The sequence below is a fragment of the Triturus cristatus genome, chromosome 2_2 (assembly GCF_964204655.1).
Source record: "Triturus cristatus chromosome 2_2, aTriCri1.1, whole genome shotgun sequence".
Classification (NCBI taxonomy): domain Eukaryota; kingdom Metazoa; phylum Chordata; class Amphibia; order Caudata; family Salamandridae; genus Triturus; species Triturus cristatus.
The window spans coordinates 1,180,131,692-1,180,154,573 of NC_140582.1; the positions used below are offsets into that span (position 1 = coordinate 1,180,131,692).

General features: G+C 54.0%; 1 protein-coding gene across 2 annotated transcripts in view; it reads right to left on the minus strand.

Moving 5' to 3' along the window:
* EXOC6B (exocyst complex component 6B) overlaps positions 1-22,882 on the minus strand; it is a 1,605,823-nt gene that overhangs the window by 1,253,794 nt on the left and 329,147 nt on the right. The gene's annotated exons all lie outside the window — the stretch shown is intronic.

Here is a 22,882-nt window from a genome sequence, read left to right on the forward strand (position 1 = left end):
CAGACAAACAATTCACCACCAAGGGGGATTCAAGAGAAGATCATCCTCCAACCCCGCAGTGCCCTCGGGCAATAACATCAACAGGCACCCTTTCACAGATCACAAATTGGATAAAAGTTCCCATATTGACTTGCCCCCCGAAGCGGCTCCATATGTAGTGACTCTCATCGGGGTCCCAGTGCCCGCCCAGGGTAAGACGGAGAGTTACCAGGAACTCAAAAATAAAGTAGTGCACTGGTTGACTCAAAATAGACCACTTCCCCCTGAAATCAACGGCGAAATTCTACATGTTAGGAGACTGAATTGGCTGGGTCCCAGACCTAAGGACAAACAGGGCGATGTCATTATAATTAACTTTCGAGATCGTAGGGTGCTACCATACATATCGGATTGGTATACCCCGGGAAGGGGTCTTGGAATCACAACGGCTGACCTTAGTTATTTCTATCCCCGTTCTCTTTTGACAAATTATACCCTCCCATACCCACCATCGAGGGTTCTCACCGAGACTCCTCATTTCACTATCCCAACCGTAAACAGATATGCCACCCTATCAGGCTTGGACGAACAGGATTGACTTACCCACAGTGAATTCACGACTGACAATCTCCCTACCATGAGCATCTTGCCACTAAATTCAGTACCACTCAACCCCAATCTCAAGAATAATACCTTGCACATCAACAACATGGGGCGGCTGCCAACCCCTGTCATTGCTCCCCATTTTTCATTTTTTGAGTCAGTGCCTTTGTCCGTTGGCCCGATTACTAATCTTTCTCTCACCTATTCGGCGCACACAGATATTCCCCCCCCCCCTAAAAACTCCCCGCGTCTCTCTGAAACTGCTGAGCCTGCATTAGATCCCATAATTGGAATTACTGGTACGGATGAGTCCCCCCAGGGCGATAGCCTTTTGTCTTGGAACGTGGCAGGTCTCCGCGACAAATTGTCTAATGCCGCTTGGATCCAAATCGTTTCACGACACAGTATTATATGCCTGCAGGAAACCTGGACCACTACAGAGCTTCATCTTCTAGGGTACCAGACTTTTCATACTCCAGCTTCTCCCAGTGTTCATGGTAGAAACAAGGGAGGTCTTACGACCTATATCTCCGTAGAATTTCAACCAAAACCAACTTATATCACAGGGTCTTCATACTATCAGTTAATCAGTTTGACTGGTGGCTTCTTTAAAAACGTTGTCCTGGTCAATTTTTATAATAACATTCCAAATTCACATGCTGACTCGGTGCTCAATGGATTAAAATCCGATCTAACTAAAAAAGAATCCCAAAATAATTCTGACACCTTAATCATCCTGGTAGGCGACTTTAATTGTCCTTTATGTCCTCAGAGCCTTAAGGGCATTTGTGGCCTGACAACTGATATGGACGATTCTCCCAACCACTTTTCCCACACAAAATTGGGAGATCTCTTTAATGGATTAACATCCCATTTTAATTTATCCTTTGTCCATGACCTATGCCTTCCACCTAAGTGCTTCAAACCCACTTACAATGGGAGAGGCTGCCATACCACGATTGATTACTCACTTATATCTTCTAGGTACTCAGGGGCGATACTTAACTGGGAGACCCTTAACACTGTTATTAGTGACCACTATCCTATCGAGGTAACTCTAAAGTTAACCTCGTATTCTAATGACACGGTCAGGCAGAATCTCCCTTACTCTCCCCCCCTGCAGCCGGGAACCACCATGGGCCTTTTTCTTAAGTGGGACAAAGTGGTCCCCCCTATTTTCCTTAAAACTCTGGTAACCAACGCTTATGATCATATCCAAACCTGTCTGTCACCTACAGAAAACCCGCAGATAATTACTAACTCTTTCTCTGCTATCCTATTGGAAATCAAATCTCTCCTTGCTCGAGCCCCAAAGAAACCAGCCCCACTCACTTACGGCTGGTTCGACAAGGATTGTTCTAAAGCCCTGCGACTTCTGAAATTAGCTTTGAAGTCTAACCCTAGAAATCGCTTAGAGGTCCAGCAAGCCAGGCAAAATTACCGTGTCAAGCGTAAAGCAAGGAAAACCCAGCTGAAGTTGCTGGCATGGTTAGCCCTGGTGGAAGCCTCTGAGAAGCGGGATAATACTGCCTTTTGGAGGGCAGTTAATGCCCCCTTCTTTCGATCTTCCCAGCCCCCGATTTTGGATTCAGCTATCACCCCTGAAACATGGGTCAAACATTTCAGTACCTTGTACAACCTTACTGATATGGACAATCGCCCACTGGAGCGGGAAGTAGATTCCAACTCCTCTACTGACCAACCTATTTCTACTTCTTTTCCCCTAAACATCTGTTTTGACCACACTGAAGTACTGATGGCCTTAAAAGACAGCCCCTCTGGGAAGGCCCCAGGCCCAGATTGCGTACCAATAGACATTTTTAAGTCCCAGCTTGACCTATGGGCCCCACTGCTAACCAATGTGTTGAATTCTTTGAACACTACCGGCTTTATCTCCACCTGGCCAGAGGCAATTGTCGTCCCGATTTTTAAAAAAGGCGCAAGAGATAATCCCGCCAATTATCGCCCAATCTCACTTTTAGATTCCCTTATGAAGGTAGCCGGGCGAATTATTTTAAACAGAATACATGATTGGCTAAGCACTCAGGATATTGTTTCTGACATGCAATACGGCTTCAGAAAAGGCAAGGGTACTATTGAACAGGGCCTTAATTTGACTTTAATAATAGCCAAATACACCCAGGCAAAAAAAGGTAACCTCTTTATAACCTTTGTAGACCTTAGCTCCGCATTTGACTGCATTGATCACTTGCAGTTATGGGAATCCCTCACAGAGATTGGCTTAGACCCTTTTATTCTATCATTTATCAAAGAGCTATACAGGGATGCATCGGCCCGCGTGAGATACGGCAAAAATGGAGAATGTTCTGACAGGTTTTTTATCAGACGAGGTGTCAGACAGGGTTGCATTTTAGCTCCTTTACTTTTTACTCTGTATATCAACTCTGTCAGCCACCATCTGACTAGAACTTTCCACGACTACCCTACGATCAATGGTAAGCCTATTCCCATTTTGCTCTACGCAGACGATGCGGCAATTATGTCCCAGACTCGCATTGGCCTACAAAGGGCAGTAACTGAATTTACTGACTTCATGTCAAAGAGAGGCTTAAATGTTAATACCTCTAAAACATACACTATGTCCTGTGGCCTCGGGATTGGAAAAAAACCATGTACCATTTTCCTGAATGGCAAAAAACTAACCAATATTGATAGTTTTCCTTATTTGGGCATTACTTTTAACAAGAGAGGCACTTGGCGAACAGCCGCTCAAGCTAGAGGCCTAGCACTGTCCAAAGCTATAGGTGCACTGACCAACTTCTCTAAAAAATTAGGGGGTCGCCCAATAGGCCCATTAGTTCAGATCTATCGGGCGAAGTGCATTTCAACTGGTACCTATGGATCTGGGATATGGGGGATTGACCCCGTAGAACAAATCCAGCGACTTGAGAACGCTTTCTTACGCTACCTTTTGGCGGTCCCTCCAGGTACTTCTACCTATATGGTGCACACTGAACTGGCTCTCACTTACATTGCGGATACGATTAATTCCTCCCCTCTTCTTTTATGGCATAAAGTCTGGACCAACGGAGAAACTCCATTTAATAGGGAAATTATTAGAGACTGTCTAAAACTGAAAGAGGTCAGGAACATTAAATGGTTGAATTACATAAAAAAATTGTCCACTGAAATGGGGCACCCTGAATTTTTTGCTGACCCTTCAACCCTAATTAACACAGCTAAACCAGAGTTAAAGCGACTTGTGTTAAATCACCTGTGCTCCAAACGATGGTCCTTAGAAAAACAGAAGAGCACAATTGTAGATTACCAAAATACGATTATGGCAGGTAGCATACAGCAATACTTACTTTTGGAACCATCACCGTTTACTCGTATGCTCCTGACCCGCTTTCGTACTAACACTTTTTTTAGACTCCTAACTTTTCCCGATCCAAACTGTTGGTCCATTGGCCTACAGAAATGCCCTTGCGATGGCCTGTCGATTCAATCCAACATCCATTGCATTTTATTTTGTAGATTTTATCACCTGCCAAGGACCCTCTTTTTGAAACCTTTGCTTAAATCATGGGGATTACGTTCTTGTAAATTGGCTTATCAAAAATTAAAATCCCTGGAAACTCCCTTAGCCCTGGCAGCAATTTCAACCTATCTGAAGCTGATGTTGAGGTTTAGGACATCTATGCAGACCTAAATGTCCTAACCCCCTGACTCTTGATTGTATTTGCCTTTCTGTTTTCTGTGATTTTAAACCATGTTACAAAAATGAATGTAATTTTTACTGTTTTTTTTTTTTTTTTTTTTTTTTTTAAAAACCGTTTATTGCACGATGAAAAAGTTACAGGCATGGGCCTACAACCATCTGGCCGGCCGCTAGAGTAGCAAAAGGCATATAGCATACATACAGTGAGAGTCTCTCGGCGGAGCAGAGTGGCAAAGCAGGTAAAATCAATGGCGTAGGCCGCATAACTCCTAGCCCACAATACGGTTTCCTTTTGTCAAACAGAACAACACAAAAAACCACACCCGCAAGGCAACCCGCGAACCAAGTGACAGCACGTGCTCCGCAAATGGAGAATCCTAACCAGCAGCAAAACTCTGAAGAGGGGAATGGGAGTATAGCAGGGACTGGGGAGCCACGTGCCCACGGCTGAGGGAGGGGGTCGGCTAAGGAGATGGGGCCGGCGAGGCTACCGGTAGCAGTGGCGGCTCACAAATACCCCCACGGTAGGCGTTCCAGGGGCTCCAGATTCTCACCCACGCCCCAGGCTTACCCCTCGCCACATACACTACTTTTTCACGAAACATACACCAATCCATATGTTCCTTCCAGGCCAACACCGCCGGGGGCCTCTGGGATCCCCACAATTGGGCAATGTCACGCTTCGCTATCATGTATCCCAGAGTCACCCACCGCGTCTGCGGGACCGAATAATCATTTGGTTCAATTTTTACTGTTTTTATTGGATTTTTATATGTATGTACTTTTCTGATATTGTTTTTATACACATCGAATAAAGTTCAATATCTATCTATCTATCTAGTTCATATGCTTTAATTATCGATCATTCAAAATTATATTGAATTAAAGTGGGGAGAGCAAAAATATAAGGTTCTCGGTCTAAAACACAGAAATAGCATTCTGGGAATTGTAGTTTTACTGTTGTTCTTTTACCCAAGGGAGAGCGCGAAATTTCGAAGTTGAAGCTGTTAGATAAGTGACTGCACACCTGAGGGCAAGGGGAGGAGCTACATATGGTGGCGGGAGATTGTATCTGTTTAAATAGCCACAGTAAATAAAGACTGCAGAGCCACTCGCCATAACCAGGATGAAATCCAGAAATGGAGTAAACTCGGGTTTCTGACTGATGTTTTTAAAGTTACGCATGTCATGGTAAGCGCGCTCCTAATAAATCTTCGTCATTAAAGCTTCGAGACTGACGCGGGGTTAATGGGGTCAACGGCAGTAATCTAAGTGTAAAGAGATATGCTGTGTTTTCTCTTACAGAAGTGGTGAAATCGAACAGAGGCTTCAGTATTAATCAACAAGTGAATTATTACGACATTTAAAGTTGAGTTTTTATGTGCGTATAGCGTTATTGACAGATAAACACAGTTCATCTAGTGATTGAGAGGCATTTTGTTTGTGCACAAAGGTATAAATATTGCAAAAATTAATGGTGCTGTATTTATGAATTTTTTATAGATTTATAGATACCCCTGACGGAGGGAAGTCTTTTTTCCCAAAATGCATTGGGTGCATTCGCAATAAAGTCATGAAATGTGGAAATACCACCTGTTTGTAATTATTCTTGTAATACATTTGGGAATGGATAAAATACATCGATTAAAAATGAAAAAAGAAGCAAAGGAATAGTGTCAAAGAGTACACAAATTGAAGTCTATACATTGATAAACTTGATTTATTGGATTCATTGGAGCAACGGGCAAGGCTGTGCTGCTTGAAAAGGGATCTAACTGGGTCCCCGTGTTTTCGTTTCAGAAGAGTACTTCACCTCATCGCATAGCGCCTGCAGACCAGACCGCCTACCTGCACTGTCCTAGGATAGAGGCCCGCTTGAAGGTGCCATTGAAGGAAAGAGGCGTACCTACGGTAGTGTGGCAATCAGCCACCGACTACTGAATCAGTTAGGAGGCCTACACGATAGTGTAGCTTCTACACCTGAGGGGGCTGTCACTTGGGCGACTCCTCAGGATCCTGACGTCAGAAATGCAGCCATTAAAGCAGCTTTCCTGGATGCTGCGCCGCCAGAAAGGCCACGTTAATGGGTGCCGCACCACCAGACAGTCTTCATAGGTGCCGTGCTTCTGGAAAGCCAGTCTTCGGGCGTTCTGCGCATCTAGAAAGGCTGCTGTCTAAGTGGGTGTTGCGCCTCTCAAATGGCAGCCATGCTTCGAGAAAGGCAGCCTTCGAGAGTGCCGCGCCTCTAAAATTGGAAGCCTCCATGGGTGCTGCAGCCTTCAAGAGCGCTTCGCCTCTAGAAAGGCAGCCTCCATGGGTGCCACGCCTCTAGAGAGGCCTCCTCGCCTCTAGATAGGCAGCCTTCAAGAGTGTCGCGCCTCTAGAAAGGCAGCCTCCATGGGTGCTGCGGCTCTGGAAAGGCCCCCTTGCCTCTAGGTAGACAGCCTTCAAGGGTGCCGCGCCTCTAGAAAGGCAGCCTCCATGGGTGCTGCGCCTCCAAAAAGTCCTTCTTCCCTCTAGAAAGGTAGCCTTCAAGAGTGCCACACCACTAGAAAAGCAGCCTTCATGGCTGACCCGCCTCTAGAAAGGCAGCTGACAATGCATACATCATGAGGCACAGGGTCAGACTGATTTGCATATGGCCATGTCTGAACTGGGGTGGCAGAGTGGGCTAAAGAACGGTGATGAATCAAACCCAGATCTGTTGACTGGGTGTGAGTGTTTGATTGGTTCTGATGCTCCGTCCATCACCACCCCCTTTTGTAGCGCCTCTAGAAAGGCAGATTTCAAGAGTGCCGCGCCTCTAGAAAGGCAGATTTCAAGAGTGCCGCGCCTCTAGAAAGGCAGATTTCAAGAGTGCCGTGCCTCTAGAAAGGCAGCCTTCAAGAGTGCCGCGCCTCTAGAAAGGCAGCCTTCAAGAGTGCCGCGCCTCTAGAAAGGCAGCCTTCAAGAGTGCCGCGCCTCTAGAAAGGCAGCCTTCAAGAGTGCCGCGCCTCTAGAAAGGCAGCCTTCAAGGGTGCCGCGCCTCTAGAAAGGCAGCCTTCAAGGGTGCCGCGCCTCTAGAAAGGCAGCCTCCACGGGTGCCGCGCCTCTAGAAAGGCAGCCTCCACGGGTGCTGCGGCTCTGGAAAGGCCCCCGTGCCTCTAGGTAGCCAGCCTTCGAGGGTGCCACGCCTCTGGAGAGGCAGCCTTCGAGGGTGCCGCGCCTCTAGAGAGGCAGCCTTCGAGGGTGCCGCGCCTCTAGAGAGGCAGCCTTCGAGGGTGCCGCGCCTCTAGAGAGGCAGCCTTCGAGGGTGCCGCGCCTCTAGAGAGGCAGCCTTCGAGGGTGCCGCGCCTCTAGAGAGGCAGCCTTCGAGGGTGCCGCGCCTCTAGAGAGGCAGCCTTCGAGGGTGCCGCGCCTCTAGAGAGGCAGCCTTCGAGGGTGCCGCGCCACTAGAGAGGCAGCCTTCAAGTGTGCCGCGCCACTAGAGAGGCAGCCTTCGAGGGTGCCGCGCCTCTAGAGAGGCAGCCTTCGAGGGTGCCGCGCCTCTAGAGAGGCAGCCTTCGAGGGTGCCGCGCCTCTAGAGAGGCAGTCTTCAAGTGTGCCGCGCCACTAGAAAAGCAGCCTTCATGGTTGTCCCGCCTCTAGAAAGGCAGCTTTCATGGGGGCGAGCCTCTAGAAAGGCAGCCTCCATGGGTGCCGTGCCTCTAGCAAGGCAGCCTTCAAGAGTGCCGTTCCTCTAGCAAGGCAGCCTTCAAGAGTGCCGCGCCTCTAGAAAGGCAGCCTTCAAGAGTGCCGCGCCTCTAGAAAGGCAGCCTTCAAGAGTGCCGCGCCTCTAGAAAGGCAGCCTTCAAGAGTGCCGCGCCTCTAGAAAGGCAGCCTTCAAGAGTGCCGCGCCTCTAGAAAGGCAGCCTTCAAGAGTGCCGCGCCTCTAGAAAGGCAGCCTTCAAGAGTGCCGCGCCTCTAGAAAGGCAGCCTTCAAGAGTGCCGCGCCTCTAGAAAGGCAGCCTTCAAGAGTGCCGCGCCTCTAGAAAGGCAGCCTTCAAGAGTGCCGCGCCTCTAGAAAGGCAGCCTTCAAGAGTGCCGCGCCTCTAGAAAGGCTCCTCGCCTCTAGGTCGGCAGCCTTCAAGAGTGCCGTTCTCTAGAAAGGCAGCCTTCAAGAGTGCTGCGCCTCTAGAAAGGCAGCCTGCATTGGTGCCGCCCCTCTAGAAAGGCAGCCTCCATGGGTGTCACGCCTCTAGAAAGGCTTCCTTCCCTCTAGAAAGGCAGCCTCCATGGGTGAGTGCCGCGCCTCTAGAAAGGCAGCCTTCAAGAGTGCCGCGCCTCTAGAAAGGCAGCCTTCAAGGGTGCCGCGCCTCTAGAAAGGCAGCCTTCAAGGGTGCCGCGCCTCTAGAAAGGCAGCCTCCACGGGTGCCGCGCCTCTAGAAAGGCAGCCTCCACGGGTGATGCGGCTCTGGAAAGGCCCCCGTGCCTCTAGGTAGCCAGCCTTCGAGGGTGCCACGCCTCTGGAGAGGCAGCCTTCGAGGGTGCCGCGCCTCTAGAGAGGCAGCCTTCGAGGGTGCCGCGCCTCTAGAGAGGCAGCCTTCGAGGGTGCCGCGCCTCTAGAGAGGCAGCCTTCGAGGGTGCCGCGCCTCTAGAGAGGCAGCCTTCGAGGGTGCCGCGCCTCTAGAGAGGCAGCCTTCGAGGGTGCCGCGCCTCTAGAGAGGCAGCCTTCGAGGGTGCCGCGCCTCTAGAGAGGCAGCCTTCGAGGGTGCCGCGCCTCTAGAGAGGCAGCCTTCGAGGGTGCCGCGCCTCTAGAGAGGCAGCCTTCGAGGGTGCCGCGCCTCTAGAGAGGCAGCCTTCGAGGGTGCCGCGCCACTAGAGAGGCAGCCTTCAAGTGTGCCGCGCCACTAGAGAGGCAGCCTTCGAGGGTGCCGCGCCTCTAGAGAGGCAGCCTTCGAGGGTGCCGCGCCTCTAGAGAGGCAGCCTTCGAGGGTGCCGCGCCTCTAGAGAGGCAGTCTTCAAGTGTGCCGCGCCACTAGAAAAGCAGCCTTCATGGTTGTCCCGCCTCTAGAAAGGCAGCTTTCATGGGGGCGAGCCTCTAGAAAGGCAGCCTCCATGGGTGCCGTGCCTCTAGCAAGGCAGCCTTCAAGAGTGCCGTTCCTCTAGCAAGGCAGCCTTCAAGAGTGCCGCGCCTCTAGAAAGGCAGCCTTCAAGAGTGCCGCGCCTCTAGAAAGGCAGCCTTCAAGAGTGCTGCGCCTCTAGAAAGGCAGCCTTCAAGAGTGCCGCGCCTCTAGAAAGGCAGCCTTCAAGAGTGCCGCGCCTCTAGAAAGGCAGCCTTCAAGAGTGCCGCGCCTCTAGAAAGGCAGCCTTCAAGAGTGCCGCGCCTCTAGAAAGGCAGCCTTCAAGAGTGCCGCGCCTCTAGAAAGGCAGCCTTCAAGAGTGCCGCGCCTCTAGAAAGGCAGCCTTCAAGAGTGCCGCGCCTCTAGAAAGGCAGCCTTCAAGAGTGCCGCGCCTCTAGAAAGGCTCCTCGCCTCTAGGTCGGCAGCTTTCAAGAGTGCCGTTCTCTAGAAAGGCAGCCTTCAAGAGTGCTGCGCCTCTAGAAAGGCAGCCTGCATTGGTGCCGCCCCTCTAGAAAGGCAGCCTCCATGGGTGTCACGCCTCTAGAAAGGCTTCCTTCCCTCTAGAAAGGCAGCCTCCATGGGTGAGTGCCGCGCCTCTAGAAAGACAGTCTTCAAGAGTGCCGCGCCTCTAGAAAGGCCTCATTGCCTCTAGGTCGGCAGCCTTCAAGAGTGCCGCGCCTCTAAAAAGGCAGCCTCCATGGGTGCTGCAGCCTTCAAGAGCGCTTCGCCTCTAGAAAGGCAGCCTCCATGGGTGCCACGCCTCTAGAGAGGCCTCCTCGCCTCTAGATAGGCAGCCTTCAAGAGTGTCGCGCCTCTAGAAAGGCAGCCTCCATGGGTGCTGCGGCTCTGGAAAGGCCCCCTTGCCTCTAGGTAGACAGCCTTCAAGGGTGCAACGCCTCTAGAAAGGCAGCCTCCATGGGTGCTGCACCTCCAAAAAGTCCTTCTTCCCTCTAGAAAGGTAGCCTTCAAGAGTGTTGCGCGTCTAGAAAGGCCTTCTTCCCTCTAGGCAACCTTCATGGGTGCCGCGCCACTAGAAAAGCAGTCTTCAAGTGTGCCACGCCACTAGAAAAGCAGCCTTCATGGCTGTCCCGCCTCTAGAAAGGCAGCTTTCATGGGGGTGAGCCTCTAGAGAGGCAGCCTTCGAGGGGGTGAGCCTCTAGAGAGGCAGCCTTCGAGGGTGCCGCGCCTCTGGAGAGGCAGCCTTCAAGAGTGCCGCGCCTCTAGAAAGGCAGATTTCAAGAGTGCCGCGCCTCTAGAAAGGCAGATTTCAAGAGTGCCGCGCCTCTAGAAAGGCAGATTTCAAGAGTGCCGCGCCTCTAGAAAGGCAGATTTCAAGAGTGCCGCGCCTCTAGAAAGGCAGCCTTCAAGAGTGCCGCGCCTCTAGAAAGGCAGCCTTCAAGAGTGCCGCGCCTCTAGAAAGGCAGCCTTCAAGAGTGCCGCGCCTCTAGAAAGGCAGCCTTCAAGAGTGCCGCGCCTCTAGAAAGGCAGCCTTCAAGAGTGCCGCGCCTCTAGAAAGGCACCTTCAAGAGTGCCGCGCCTCTAGAAAGGCAGCCTTCAAGAGTGCCGCGCCTCTAGAAAGGCAGCCTTCAAGAGTGCCGCGCCTCTAGAAAGGCAGCCTTCAAGAGTGCCGCGCCTCTAGAAAGGCAGCCTTCAAGAGTGCCGCGCCTCTAGAAAGGCAGCCTTCAAGAGTGCCGCGCCTCCAGAAAGGCAGCCTCCACGGGTGCCGCGCCTCTAGAAAGGCAGCCTCCACGGGTGCTGCGGCTCTGGAAAGGCCCCCGTGCCTCTAGGTAGCCAGCCTTCGAGGGTGCTACGCCTCTGGAGAGGCAGCCTTCGAGGGTGCCGCGCCTCTAGAGAGGCAGCCTTCGAGGGTGCCGCGCCTCTAGAGAGGCAGCCTTCGAGGGTGCCGCGCCTCTAGAGAGGCAGCCTTCGAGGGTGCCGCGCCTCTAGAGAGGCAGCCTTCGAGGGTGCCGCGCCTCTAGAGAGGCAGCCTTCGAGGGTGCCGCGCCTCTAGAGAGGCAGCCTTCGAGGGTGCCGCGCCACTAGAAAAGCAGCCTTCATGGTTGTCCCGCCTCTAGAAAGGCAGCTTTCATGGGGGCGAGCCTCTAGAAAGGCAGTATTTGAGGGTGTCTTGCCTTTAGAAAGGCAGCCTCCATGGGTGCCGTGCCTCTAGCAAGGCAGCCTTCAAGAGTGCCGTTCCTCTAGAAAGGCAGCCTTCAAGAGTGCCGCGCCTCTAGAAAGGCAGCCTTCAAGAGTGCCGCGCCTCTAGAAAGGCAGCCTTCAAGAGTGCCGCGCCTCTAGAAAGGCAGCCTTCAAGAGTGCCGCGCCTCTAGAAAGGCAGCCTTCAAGAGTGCCGCGCCTCTAGAAAGGCAGCCTTCAAGAGTGCTTTGCCTCTAGAAAGGCAACCTTCAAGAGTGCCGCGCCTCTAGAAAGGCAGCCTTCAAGAGTGCCGCGCCTCTAGAAAGGCAGCCTTCAAGAGTGCCGCGCCTCTAGAAAGGCAGCCTTCAAGAGAGCCGCGCCTCTAGAAAGGCAGCCTTCAAGAGTTCCGCGCCTCTAGAAAGGCAGCCTTCAAGAGTGCCGCGCCTCTAGAAAGGCTCCTCGCCTCTAGGTCGGCAGCCTTCAAGAGTGCCGTTCTCTAGAAAGGCACCCTTCAAGAGTGCTGCGCCTCTAAAAAGGCAGCCTGCATTGGTGCCGCCCCTCTAGAAAGGCAGCCTTCAAGGGTGCCGCGCCTTTAGAGAGGCAGCCTTCATGGGTGCCGCGCCTCTAGAAAGGCAGCCTGCATTGGTGCCGCCCCTCTAGAAAGGCAGCCTCCATGGGTGTCACGCCTCTAGAAAGGCTTCCTTCCCTCTAGAAAGGCAGCCTCCATGGGTGAGTGCCGCGCCTCTAGAAAGACAGTCTTCAAGAGTGCCGCGCCTCTAGAAAGGCCTCATTGCCTCTAGGTCGGCAGCCTTCAAGAGTGCCGCGCCTCTAAAAAGGCAGCCTCCATGGGTGCTGCAGCCTTCAAGAGCGCTTCGCCTCTAGAAAGGCAGCCTCCATGGGTGCCACGCCTCTAGAGAGGCCTCCTCGCCTCTAGATAGGCAGCCTTCAAGAGTGTCGCGCCTCTAGAAAGGCAGCCTCCATGGGTGCTGCGGCTCTGGAAAGGCCCCCTTGCCTCTAGGTAGACAGCCTTCAAGGGTGCCGCGCCTCTAGAAAGGCAGCCTCCATGGGTGCTGCGCCTCCAAAAAGTCCTTCTTCCCTCTAGAAAGGTAGCCTTCAAGAGTGTTGGGCGTCTAGAAAGGCAGCCTTCAAGGGTGCCGCGCCTCTAGAAAGGCAGCCTCCACGGGTGCCGCGCCTCTAGAAAGGCAGCCTCCACGGGTGCTGCGGCTCTGGAAAGGCCCCCGTGCCTCTAGGTAGCCAGCCTTCGAGGGTGCTACGCCTCTGGAGAGGCAGCCTTCGAGGGTGCCGCGCCTCTAGAGAGGCAGCCTTCGAGGGTGCCGCGCCTCTAGAGAGGCAGCCTTCGAGGGTGCCGCGCCTCAAGAGATGCAGCCTTCGAGGGTGCCGCGCCTCTAGAGAGGCAGCCTTCGAGGGTGCCGCGCCACTAGAAAAGCAGCCTTCATGGTTGTCCCGCCTCTAGAAAGGCAGCTTTCATGGGGGCGAGCCTCTAGAAAGGCAGTATTTGAGGGTGTCTTGCCTTTAGAAAGGCAGCCTCCATGGGTGCCGTGCCTCTAGCAAGGCAGCCTTCAAGAGTGCCGTTCCTCTAGAAAGGCAGCCTTCAAGAGTGCCGCGCCTCTAGAAAGGCAGCCTTCAAGAGTGCCGCGCCTCTAGAAAGGCAGCCTTCAAGAGTGCCGCGCCTCTAGAAAGGCAGCCTTCAAGAGTGCCGCGCCTCTAGAAAGGCAGCCTTCAAGAGTGCCGCGCCTCTAGAAAGGCAGCCTTCAAGAGTGCCACGCCTCTAGAAAGGCAGCCTTCAAGGGTGCCGCGCCTCTAGAAAGGCAGCCTTCAAGGGTGCCGCGCCTCTAGAAAGGCAGCCTTCAAGAGTGCCTCGCCTCTAGAAAGGCTCCTCGCCTCTAGGTCGGCAGCCTTCAAGAGTGCCGTTCTCTAGAAAGGCAGCCTTCAAGAGTGCTGCGCCTCTAGAAAGGCAGCCTGCATTGGTGCCGCCCCTCTAGAAAGGCAGCCTCCATGGGTGTCACGCCTCTAGAAAGGCTTCCTTCCCTCTAGAAAGGCAGCCTCCATGGGTGAGTGCCGCGCCTCTAGAAAGACAGTCTCCAAGAGTGCCGTGCCTCTAGAAAGGCCTCATTGCCTCTAGGTCGGCAGCCTTCAAGGGCGCTTCGCCTCTAGAAAGGCAGCCTCCATGGGTGCCACGCCTCTAGAGAGGCCTCCTCGCCTCTAGATAGGCAGCCTTCAAGAGTGTCGCGCCTCTAGAAAGGCAGCCTCCATGGGTGCTGCGCCTCCAAAAAGTCCTTCATCCCTCTAGAAAGGTAGCCTTCAAGAGTGTTGCGCGTCTAGAAAGGCCTTCTTCCCTCTAGGCAGCCTTCAAGGGTGCCGCGCCTCTACAGAGGCAACCTTCATGGGTGCCGCGCCACTAGAAAAGCAGTCTTCATGGCTGTCCCGCCTCTAGAAAGGCAGCTTTCATGGGGGGTGAGCCTCTGGAGAGGCAGCCTTCGAGGGTGCCGCGCCTCTGGAGAGGCAGCCTTCAAGAGTGCCGCGCCTCTAGAAAGGCAGATTTCAAGAGTGCCGCGCCTCTAGAAAGGCAGCCTTCAAGAGTGCCGCGCCTCTAGAAAGGCAGCCTTCAAGAGTGCCGCGCCTCTAGAAAGGCAGCCTTCAAGAGTGCCGCGCCTCTAGAAAGGCAGCCTTCAAGAGTGCCGCGCCTCTAGAAAGGCAGCCTTCAAGAGTGCCGCGCCTCTAGAAAGACAGCCTTCAAGGGTGCCGCGCCTCTAGAAAGACAGCCTTCAAGGGTGCCGCGCCTCTAGAAAGACAGCCTTCAAGGGTGCCGCGCCTCTAGAAAGGCAGCCTCCACGGGTGCCGCGCCTCTAGAAAGGCAGCCTCCACGGGTGCTGCGGCTCTGGAAAGGCCCCGTGCCTCTAGGTAGCCAGCCTTCGAGAGTGCCACGCCTCTGGAGAGGCAGCCTTCGAGGGTGCCGCGCCTCTAGAGAGGCAGCCTTCGAGGGTGCCGCGCCTCCAGAGAGGCAGCCTTCGAGGGTGCCGCGCCTCCAGAGAGGCAGCCTTCGAGGGTGCCGCGCCTCCAGAGAGGCAGCCTTCGAGGGTGCCGCGCCTCCAGAGAGGCAGCCTTCGAGGGTGCCGCGCCTCTAGAGAGGCAGCCTTCGAGGGTGCCGCGCCTCTAGAGAGGCAGCCTTCGAGGGTGCCGCGCCTCTAGAGAGGCAGCCTTCGAGGGTGCCGCGCCTCTAGAGAGGCAGCCTTCGAGGGTGCCGCGCCTCTAGAGAGGCAGCCTTCGAGGGTGCCGCGCCTCTAGAGAGGCAGCCTTCGAGGGTGCCGCGCCTCTAGAGAGGCAGCCTTCGAGGGTGCCGCGCCTCTAGAGAGGCAGCCTTCGAGGGTGCCGCGCCTCTAGAGAGGCAGCCTTCGAGGGTGCCGCGCCTCTAGAGAGGCAGCCTTCAAGTGTGCCGCGCCACTAGAGAGGCAGCCTTCGAGGGTGCCGCGCCTCTAGAGAGGCAGCCTTCGAGGGTGCCGCGCCTCTAGAGAGGCAGTCTTCAAGTGTGCCGCGCCACTAGAAAAGCAGCCTTCATGGTTGTCCCGCCTCTAGAAAGGCAGCTTTCAAGAGTGCCGCGCCTCTAGAAAGGCAGCCTTCAAGAGTGCCGCGCCTCTAGAAAGGCAGCCTTCAAGAGTGCCGCGCCTCTAGAAAGGCTCCTCGCCTCTAGGTCGGCAGCCTTCAAGAGTGCCGTTCTCTAGAAAGGCAGCCTTCAAGAGTGCTGCGCCTCTAGAAAGGCAGCCTGCATTGGTGCTGCCCCTCTAGAAAGGCAGCCTCCATGGGTGTCACGCATCTAGAAAGGCTTCCTTCCCTCTAGAAAGGCAGCCTCCATGGGTGAGTGCCGCGCCTCTAGAAAGACAGTCTTCAAGAGTGCCGCGCCTCTAGAAAGGCCTCATTGCCTCTAGGTCGGCAGCCTTCAAGAGTGCCGCGCCTCTAAAAAGGCAGCCTCCATGGGTGCTGCAGCCTTCAAGAGCGCTTCGCCTCTAGAAAGGCAGCCTCCATGGGTGCCACGCCTCTAGAGAGGCCTCCTCGCCTCTAGATAGGCAGCCTTCAAGAGTGTCGCGCCTCTAGAAAGGCAGCCTCCATGGGTGATGCGGCTCTGGAAAGGCCCCCTTGCCTCTAGGTAGACAGCCTTCAAGGGCGCCGCGCCTCTAGAAAGGCAGCCTCCATGGGTGCTGCGCCTCCAAAAAGTCCTTCTTCCCTCTAGAAAGGTAGCCTTCAAGAGTGTTGCGCGTCTAGAAAGGCCTTCTGCCCTCTAGGCAGCCTTCAAGTGTGCTGCGCCTCTAGAAAGGCAGCATCAATGGGTGCCGCGGCTCTAGAAAGGCCTCCAAGCCCCTAGGTAGGCAGCCTTCATGGGTGCAGACCCTCTAGGAAAGCAGTCTCTATGAGTGCCGTGATGCAAGAATGTTTTAGAAAACAGTGGTTCGGAAATGGCTAAAAAAGGTCCAAGTAGGTAGTCTCAGTTAAAGGGACACGGTACCAAAGTCGTAATTGATAATCAATATCTCAGATATTGATTATCAATTACGACTTTGGTACCTTGTTCCCTTAACGGAGACTACCTACCTTGAACTTTTTTGGGCCATTTCCCAACCACTGTTTTCTAAAATATTTATCCACCCCAGGTTCACATATCGGGGTCCTTGGTTTCTTTACGCGATGCAAGAATGGCCGCCTCAAGGAAGCTCCTAGTCAAGAGATGCCAAACTGAAGGGCACCCCAGTTCTGTGCACCACATCACCGAGAAGGCATGATTCTGCATGCCAGGCTTCTGTAATATCTTCTTGAGGGTCACCGAGAGGCGGAATATGTTATTGGGACATTTTTGTAAGCCACATGAATGCGACCTAAACAGGATGATAAATGTACTTCATATGACATGCTGAGCAAGTATTTGCCTTGAATTTGGCAAGAAAATCCGCTAAACACAAGTTTCTAATTTCTTGCTGTTTAATTTCCAACTGACTTTCGTCTTTACTGCGGAGTGGTTGACCGTTCACTGCCTTACAATCCCCATTCCAAGCTTGTCATAGTCCGATCACAACAGAACCACACGGAGAGCATCCGGCAGGTTCTCAGGGGAGCACATTAGAATGAAGAGATCTCTAAGAAAATGAGAAGATGGAGTCACGGTCCGAGAAAGACATGTTGTCCAGGAGTGTGGGCATTATTCTGCCCCCAATTATGTATGAACCCAACTATCGCTCAAGGTAGCCCAGAAACCGGAGGCCTCACGAACTATGGATTAAGTCCAGAGACTGGAGACCTTCGGTACCATGAATACAGACCAGGGAGTGGAGGCCTAGGGGAGTCTAGAGACTGGTGGCCGAGGCCACCCTGGATGCCGACTACAGACTAGTGGCCTACGGTACACTGAATGCTGACCAAAGACTGGAGCCTAGGGTACTGTAGATGTAGACAAGAGGCTGAGGGTTCCCTGGATCCAGAAACTGGACGCCTAGGTTACCACGAGCACAGTACCCTTTATGCAGACCAGAAACTGGAAGCCTAGGGTATCCTGGATGCAGAACAAAAACTGAAGGCCTAGGGTATCCTGGATGCAGACTAGAGGCCTAGGGTACCCTGGATTCAGACTTAAGGCCTAGGATGGCCTGGATGGTGCAGACCAACTACTGGAGGCCTGGGGCACCCCAGAGACCGGAGGCCTAGGATACCCTGGATGCAGACCAGAGACTAGTGGCCTAGGGCATCATGGATGCAGACCAGAGACTAGAAGCCTAGGTCTATTTAGATTCAGGCAGGAGGCTACAGGTCTAAGACTTAACGGATGACAATCCAGACACTGAATGTTTAGGGCTTCAGGAAAGGAAACAAAAGCCTGGAGGCCTAAAGTGCCATGGATGCAGACCAGAGAGTGGCGGCCTAGGGTACTGTGGACGCATACAAAAGAGTTGAGGCCTATGGCATCCTGGATGCAGACCGGAGACTGGTGGCCTAGGGTAACTTGGATGAAGACCAGAGACTGGCGGCCTAGGGTACCATGGATGCAGGCCGGTGACTAGAGTACCACAGATGCAGATTGGAGGCAGACCAGAGACTGGAGGCCTATGGTACCATGGATGCAGGCCGGAGACTAGAGTACCATGGATGCAGATTGGAGGCAGACCAGAGACTGGAGGACTATGGCACCATGGATGCAGGCCGGAGACTAGAGTACCACAGACGTAGATTGGAGGCAGACCAGAGACTGGAGGCCTATGGTACCATGGATGCAGGCCAGAGACTAGGGTACCATGGATGCTGATTGGAGGCAGACCAGAGACTGGAGGCCTATGGTACCATGGATGCAGGCCGGAGACTAGGGTACCACAGATGCAGATTGGAGGCAGACCCGAGACTGGAGACCTATGGTACCATGGATCCAGACTGAAGACTATCGTACTACGGATGCAGATTGGCGGCAGACCAGAGACTGGAGGACTATGGTACCATGGATGCAGGCCGGAGACTAGGGTACCACAGATGCAGATTGGAGGCAGACCAGAGACTGGAGGACTATAGCACCATGGATGCAGGCCGGAGACTAGAGTACCACAGATGCAGATTGGAGGCAGACCAGAAACTGGAGGCCTATGGTACCATGGATGCAGGCCGGAGACTAGGGTACCACAGATGCAGATTGGAGGCAGACCAGAGACTGGAGACCTATGGTACCATGGATCCAGACTGAAGACTATCGTACTACGGATGCAGATTGGAGGCAGACCAGAGACTGGAGGCCTATGGTATCATGGATGCAGGCCTGAGACTAGGGTACCACAGATGCAGATTGGAGGCAGACCAGAGACTGGAGGCCTATGGTACCATGGATGCAGGCCGGAGACTAGAGTACCACAGATGCAGATTGGAGGCAGACCAGAGACTGGAGGCCTATGGTACCATGGATGCAGGCCGGAGACTAGGGTACCACAGATGCAGATTGGAGGCAGACCAGAGACTGGAGGCCTATGGTACCATGGATGCAGGCCGGAGACCAGGGTACCACAGATGCTGATTGGAGGCAGACCAGAGACTGGAGGCCTATGGTACCATGGATGCAGGCCGGAGACTAGGGTACCACAGATGCAGATTGGAGGCAGACCAGAGACTGGAGACCTATGGTACCATGGATCCAGACTGAAGACTATCGTACTACGGATGCAGATTGGAGGCAGACCAGAGACTGGAGGCCTATGGTATCATGGATGCAGGCCTGAGACTAGGGTACCACAGATGCAGATTGGAGGCAGACCAGAGACTGGAGGCCTATGGTACCATGGATGCAGGCCGGAGACTAGGGTACCACAGATGCAGATTGGAGGCAGACCAGAGACTGGAGACCTATGGTACCATGGATCCAGACTGAAGACTATCGTACTACGGATGCAGATTGGAGGCAGACCAGAGACTGGAGGCCTATGGTATCATGGATGCAGGCCTGAGACTAGGGTACCATAGATGCAGATTGGAGGCAGACCAGAGACTGGAGGCCTATGGTACCATGGATGCAGGCCGGAGACTAGGGTACCACAGATGCAGATTGGAGGCAGACCAGAGACTGGAGACCTATGGTACCATGGATCCAGACTGAAGACTATCGTACTACGGATGCAGATTGGCGGCAGACCAGAGACTGGAGGACTATGGTACCATGGATGCAGGCCGGAGACTAGGGTACCACAGATGCAGATTGGAGGCAGACCAGAGGCTGGAGGACTATAGCACCATGGATGCAGGCCGGAGACTAGAGTACCACAGATGCAGATTGGAGGCAGAGCAGAGACTGGAGGCCTATGGTACCATGGATGCAGGCCTGAGACTAGGGTACCACGGATGCAGATTGGAGACAGACCAGAGACTGGAGGACTATGGCACTGTCAAGAATTCCTGTCATGCGAGGGGAGGAAAACGGTAACCAGCGAAAACGGACTACATCTCCCAGGATGCTTAGCGGTTGAGAGGTTATGTAAACAGGAGAGCTGTTACATAACTCAAGGAATACACGCCCTTATGTAAAACAGGAGAGCTGTTACAGAACTCAAGGAAAACACGCCCTTATGTAAACAGGAGAGCTGTTACATAACTCAAGGAAAACACGCCCTTATGTAAACAGGAGAGCTGTTACATAACTCAAGGAAAACACGCCCTTATGTAAACAGGAGAGCTGTTACATAACTCAAGGAAAACAACGCCCTATAAAGGGAGGAACCGGGAGGTACAACGCTGTCGGATATTGTGTTTACAACCGACGTACCTGCTTAGTGAAGAGCAGTGTTCCGGAGAGGTGCTCCAGTAAGGCAAGAACGGAGGTAGGTCGAGTCGTTACTCCCTGGGCCGTGTCTTGCCCCGTCGTCACCTGTGAAGGACCCAGAAGCTCTACCGGATAACCATTGAGCTTCGCTTTTTGACTCGGCTGAGTCAAAGCGCAGTGGCGCTTTTGCTGGTTGGAGTTGTAACTCCCAGCCCGACCAGAGCTACAGGGACTGCCAGCTGTAACGCACACCAGGAGGTGTTTGCCGCGTTACAGACTCGGAAGTCCACAGGATCGATCGAGCGGCTGCTCTCGGTTCAGTCTTCTTTGCTTGTGATTGGGGTATCGGTGACGCATCACCAGGAGGTGACTCCGCGTCCCGGTGCAGTCTGAGGAAGAGGTTGAGCGGCTGCTCCCTTCAGGTAGAGACCCCGGCTCGGTGTTTCCCTGACTCCTCGATTCTCCCCAACACTTTTCGTGCCCCTCACAGCCTACCGATTGGCATTGTCGGCCATTTCATTTCTGCCCTCTGTTGGCATACGCCGGGATCGGCGTATATGCAGAGGACGGTTAGGACCATCCGTGCTGTTGGCTGGTAACGTACTTCGCCTGGAGGATTCCAGTGACTATAACCTTTGTTTATTCCTTGTATTATTTTTGCCTTCATTAAAATAACTAAACCTTCACAAGTGGTTGCGTTCTCATTATCGTGTCTGTTAAACGATCCTGAGACGTTCAGGGCGTTACAGGCACCATGGATGCAGGCCTGAGACTAGGGTACCACAGATGCAGATTGGAGGCAGACCAGAGACTGGAGGCCTATGGTATCATGGATCCAGACTGAAGACTATCGTACTACGGATGCAGATTGGAGGGAGACCAGAGACTGGAGGCCTATGGTACCATGGATGCAGGCCGGAGACTAGGGTACCACAGATGCAGATTGGAGGCAGACCAGAGACTGGAGGCCTATGGTACCATGGATGCAGGCCGGAGACCAGGGTACCACAGATGCTGATTGGAGGCTGTTAGAAATGGGATTTCTGGTTGGCTAAGGCTTGCGCCAAAGTCAGGCAGAAACCACCACTCTAGTCAGGGCTGGGGAGTTACACGCCAAAGATAACCCCTGCTCACCCCCTTGGTAGCTTGGCACGAGCAGTCAGGCTTATCTCTGAGGCGATGTGTAAAGCGTTTGCGCGCGCACCCAGCAACAACACCCAAGGCCCACCACAAAGGAAACTCCACACAAGGTATTCTATAAAAATAACCTTTGTATTATACACAACACATTAGATAAAAACACACACTCTACAATGTGCCAACAGGCACGGGCAGAATTTACAAGGGATTATATATACAGGGGACAGGGCCACCTGGACCACTGTCAGGAATTAGCACTTTTTAGAACATAGGAATAATACTTTAGACCATAGCACTTACAATCACTGTAGCACTAAAATAGAACATGTAGCACCCAACCAGTAGCTACTGGTATCAGGTAAGTACCACCTACGCAACCCTAACCACCTTAGGACAATATTGCGCAGGGAATCAGGACCTCACTAGCACCACCTGTGCTAGGAGAAAACAACCACCTAAGTATCACAATACCTGTAGGGGTCTAAGCACATAAACACATGATGCATAACATTCAGAGGTGTAAAGCACAGCACATGACGCATAAACACATTCAGAGGTGCAGAAAAGGTACAATAGCGCAAAAACTCACATTAGCCACTATCTGTGGCAGTCCCTGGGCCAACTGGCCTTGTCGGGGCAAGGACGCCCTGTGTCCCAATGTCAGGGGCAAGGCTGCGCAAGCTGCGCCAGCCAAAGTGTACCGGGGCCCAACCTAAACGTGGCAGCTGCCCACTAAGTGCTGGGCAGCTGGGGGAAAGGAACCTGGCACCGGCGTGCCTCCTGAGCCCTCTCTGGGCTCGGGGTGTCCTCCGACAATGGAGGCGCCTCGTGGGCTCAAACAACTAGGAATGCCCCCCTAGAGCCTCCGTGGCTCAAGAAACAATGTGCCCCTTGTTGGAGTCTCACAGACTCTATCAAAATGCCCCCGGTCGTTGGGAGCGTGCAACGCTCTAAATTGTACAATGGGGCCAACGTTGGAGCCTCGTGGGCTCTGTAGCAAGAATGCCCCCGTGTCCGTGGGAGCGGCCCGCTGCCTTCCGGGGCCGCTCCGCTGGTCAGGAAATGCTTCCCAGACACGTTGTAGAGCCGAGCGCGGCTCCAAACTGACCAAGGCTCCCCGTCGTTGAAGTCCCACACGGGGGACTCGTGAGCCTCGCAGGCTCTACTCCCACAGATGGCCCCCTGAACCTTGCTGGCTCTGCGATAACTGGGGGGGGGGGCGTTGCAGGCTCGTTAGTTAGTGCGAGCCCCGTTGGAGCGCACCAGCGCTCCGTAACAGAACAGGCGGCCCCGGGCACCCTCCCCTCACTCACCGGAGCAACGAGGCGGTCTCTGGACGCGGCGGGAGGCTTCCTGTTCCCCTCCGGCGGCGCTGCTCCCGTCCTCTTCTCTGCTCGGGTGAGGGCACCGGGGCGCAGGGTCGGCTCCTGCCTGCTCCGGGGCCCAGAAAACAACCGCGAGTCTTTCGGAAGGAGGCGGGGTAGGCTCCCGCCCTCCTACTTCCGGTTGTCCCGGCGTCCCGCCCCCGGCCTGCCTGACTTCCTTCGAGCCCGGCCGCGGCGGTGATCTTCTCCTTACACCGAAGTGCGGGGTGGGCTCCCGCCTTCGTATGAACGTCAAAGAGGAGGAGATAAGCGGGGTGGGCACCCGCTATAAATTAAAGGCACCAGAGGCTACCAGAACGCGGGGTGGGCACCCGTTATAAATAAGCACCAAAAGCGGGGGAATCCCCTTTTCAAAATGCGCGCAGCCCCAGGCTGCAGGGAAACAGAAGCGCTACCCCTCAAAGGTTGCCAAAAAGCGCTCCCAGGCGCTAGGTCCCACAAATCAAGCGCTCCCAGTGCTTTAGGGACAAATAAAGCGCTCCCCGCGCTTTAAGCAGGATAATAACAAAGTCCAGCCAAAAAGTCTCCCCTGCACACAGCAAGGCAGGGGTGGGGGCAAGGCTGGACCCAGAGCCAGCTCACTGGG